At 35.6% G+C, this 4,080-nt stretch overlaps 1 pseudogene; it reads left to right on the top strand.

The window, feature by feature from the left end:
- The first annotated feature begins 2,117 nt into the window (after positions 1-2,117).
- LOC149190354 (chalcone synthase 7 pseudogene) lies at positions 2,118-3,284 on the top strand (annotated as a pseudogene).
- The last annotated feature ends 796 nt before the right edge of the window (positions 3,285-4,080 follow it).

The raw sequence follows: 4,080 nt of genomic DNA, 5'->3' as shown, positions 1-4,080 counted from the left end.
AAATGTAATATTATTAAATTTTACCTAATATTTCAGGTCAGACCCCACCCTAAATATTACATTCTACTCAATATTTCCCCTATTTCCCTTCACTCGTACTAATTTTATTGAGCATGTCCTATTATATTGAGTTTACCTTCCTACAACCGAAAACTTCTGAATGCAACGAAATATAAATTTACCTGATTATTAATTGAGTTTGTTAATATTAACCAACACATTTTTTTTAAAATTTTAAAGTAACATTATACATATCTTCAACATATACAATATATATATTAGCCAACACATATATATTTTTTTAATGTAACGTCATCTCCCTCATATTTTTGTTTTGTTTTAATGTAAGCCCTCGTATTTAATTCAATACCATTTTTATTAGGAATTTATTTAAATCTATGTTAAAATTTCCCACCTAATAAACGTTATCATCTTTATTGTGTTTCAAATGAAATTTAATTCATGTTTCTTTATTCCTCTTTTGTTTTATAAATTTATAAAACATTTTTTCCACATGTAAGCGTATATAATATAGAATTCACATTGTATTTTTAAAAATAGTGTTTGTTTGTTTGCAAAAATTACATCAGTGTTTTCCTATGCGTCCTTTTTTAATTATAATTTATGAATAACATTTAATATTTGTGTACATTGAAAAATTTGATTCGTATAACAATGTAATAAGACAAAAACTCAGAACCTTAATTTCCTTTTTCAACATTTTAAAATATCGAACTGGACAAAATTCATTTTCACGATTAGAGGTTGCATAGAAAACAATCATATAATCTTTAAAAACTTTTGAATATATACCACTCACACTCGTGAATATATACCACTCACATAACTAATTATAGAATAGAACATTTAACAGTAAAAATAAGAATATATTAATTTTTAAACACCCTATGGGGTATGACAGAAATTTGACGCCTTGTATCTATATCTGCCCGTCAAATCTATATTTCTATATTTTAACGGAGTTGTCTACATACTCTAAAAATTCGTTTAGAAAAGCAGTGTTTTTGCTAGAATTGGGTAAAAAATATATATTTGAATTATTTTTTAATAGTGGAAATAGATTAAACACTATGAGGAATTTATGGGCACTTAAAATTTTGAAGTTAATTTTTGGATACCAAAATTCTGAATTAATTTTTGGGTCTTCAAAATCTTGAAATTTGATGATTATAAATCAAATCTTCAAAAAATTTATATCCAATTTTATTTTAATCTTGCAGAAAATTTCCATTATTTTCAGAGCTAATTTGTAATTTTTTTTCTAGGACTAAAACACGTTTTAAAATTATTTAGGAGAATCACATAGATCTGAAAACGAAAAAACGTGGTGTGGTGTGGTGTGGACGTCAAATTCTCGGGTCTAAACAACTAGAATTTAGGGTCACTCAATTACTTACTCTATCGAACTCCACGTTTGTTGTGCATTGACCAGTTGTTGGCAGGAAGCAAATTGCAATCTGCCCGTCGCTGACGACCATTAGTTTCCTTAATTCTGCTTTTCAGTCGGGCTGAGCACGTGCGTCCAATCTAACCACAGGCAATCTACCTCCAGAATCGATCATATAAACATAGGGAGGGGAAGACTTAATTCCTCAAGCTCGGCTCTGCTCCTCTTCGCCTAGCTCATCCCATTAGATTCTGTGCTGCTCTGCTTGGCTGCCGAGCAGTAAGTAGCAAAAGTCATAAAAACATTATGGCTGCAGGAATGATGAAGGATTTGGAGGCATTCAGGAAGGCGCAGAGGGCAGATGGCCCAGCCACCATCCTCGCTATCGGCACTGCCACTCCCCCCAATGCTGTCGACCAGAGCAGTTACCCCGATTACTACTTCAAAATCACCAACAGCGAGCATATGACAGAGCTCAAGGAAAAATTCAGGAGAATGTGTAAGTTTTGCATCTAACTTTTTCTTATAACAATGATTCACTGTGATTTGAATTTTGATTTTACATAGCATTTCATAATACGGTGATTAACAATTTTGAATCTGGATTTTACCTAATATTTCATCACACATAACATGACGATTACCGATTTAAAATGGTTATATGCTTATAGTAACGATGATCTCGTGTGTTGCAGGCGACAAATCGGGAATAAAGAAGAGATATATGTACTTGACGGAGGAGATTCTGAAGGAGAATCCCAATGTATGCGACTACATGGCGCCATCGTTGGACGCACGGCAGGACATGGTTGTGGTGGAGGTGCCCAAGCTTGGAAAAGAAGCGGCTGCCAAGGCCATCAAGGAATGGGGTCAGCCCAAATCTAAGATCACTCATGTCATTTTCTGCACTACCAGTGGAGTCGATATGCCCGGAGCCGACTATCAGCTAACAAAGCTTCTGGGTCTCCGCTCCAGCGTTAAGAGAGTCATGATGTACCAACAGGGCTGCTTCGCTGGAGGCACCGTTCTCCGCGTCGCTAAAGATCTGGCAGAGAACAACCGGGGAGCTCGGGTTCTGGTCGTCTGCAGTGAAATCACGGCTGTTACCTTCCGTGGCCCCTCCGACACTCACCTCGACAGTATGGTCGGCCAAGCTCTCTTCGGCGACGGTGCGGCCGCCCTCATCGTCGGAGCTGATCCCGTTCCTTTGGTGGAGAAGCCGTGTTTCGAGCTGATGTGGACTGCACAGACAATTCTTCCCGACAGCGACGGAGCAATCGACGGGCACTTGAGAGAGGTCGGACTTACCTTCCACCTTCTCAAGGACGTTCCAGGGCTTATCTCCAAGAACATCGAAAAGAGTCTGGTTGAGGCATTCCAGCAGTTCGGAATCTCGGACTGGAACCAATTATTCTGGATCGCCCATCCTGGAGGACCGGCCATTCTGGATCAGGTGGAGGCGAAGTTGAATCTGGATCCCAAGAAACTGAGGGCGACGAGGCAAGTGCTGAGCGACTACGGAAACATGTCGAGCGCGTGCGTGCACTTCATCTTGGACGAGATGAGGAAGTCGTCTCATCAAAACGGATGTTCGACCACCGGAGAGGGATTGGATGTGGGAGTTCTGTTTGGATTCGGGCCGGGCCTTACTGTAGAAACAGTCGTCCTGAAGAGCGTTCCCCTGCAGTGATTGAGCAAAGCCGGTCTCACAAATAAAACGTGCTGTTTGCTACCGTAAATATGTGTTATGCAAGTTTCGCAGAATTCATAGCGAAGCCAGAATATTTGATTTTTAACAGATTTCAGCCCTGGCTGCTCAGGGTGTATGTAATGCATTGTGAAGCTTTCTTTGAATTTGCATATAGTGCTTAATTTCCCCAGCTTCTCATTATGTCACCGTTACTCTAAATTCACAGCTGACTGAGCCTTTCAAATTATTATTCTGTGGTCATTCAACGCTGAAATTTTATATTACTGAAATGCTTTTGGGAAAGAAGTTATTTATATTTAAATATTAAATGAAAAATACAACAATGATATAAATTTAATGTAATGAACAGTTATTTTTATTTAATATTAAATAAAAATTTACATGTAAAGTCAATGAGCATTTTATCTATATCCTATGAAAGGAGAAAGATTGACTAAAAATATTATATTTTTTTAATCAATTAGCATAGATTCATTTTAATTTTGGATTTACCAGTCTTGAGGGGATCAAATCTCTTTAGAAATGCAAATCTCTCTCGAAGTGTAAAATTTGAGTAAATGTTTGCATCTCTAGACATTTAAGTTTTGACGATTTTTGGTAACTATGGAGTTAAGCCGCATCTATGCTAGTTTTGACTAACAAGCTAATAAAATGTTTTAATTATAAAGAAGTTTTATTTTCATTTGTTTTATATAATATGTACTTAGTTAACATTGAAAACATCTTTATATATTGAATTATTTTTGTAATTAATATTTCCATAAAATTATATATACATTTAATTATATTTATTATTAATATTTTTACACATTAAAAAAATGAAATAAAATACACATCCTTTGGAGAATGGAAAATAAAAATATAAAAAAATTATATATATATAAAATTTATTGCTCACATTAAATTACTAACATATTGTTATTAAAATTCTTTCCATTAAAACCTGGAAGTTGAAAGCATG

Source organism: Pinus tabuliformis, chromosome 3_1 (assembly GCF_031772625.1).
Source record: "Pinus tabuliformis cultivar Carrire ecotype Pingquan chromosome 3_1, CPIR1, whole genome shotgun sequence".
Taxonomy (NCBI): Eukaryota; Viridiplantae; Streptophyta; class Pinopsida; order Pinales; family Pinaceae; genus Pinus; species Pinus tabuliformis.
This window is presented reverse-complemented; position numbering and strand designations above follow the sequence as displayed.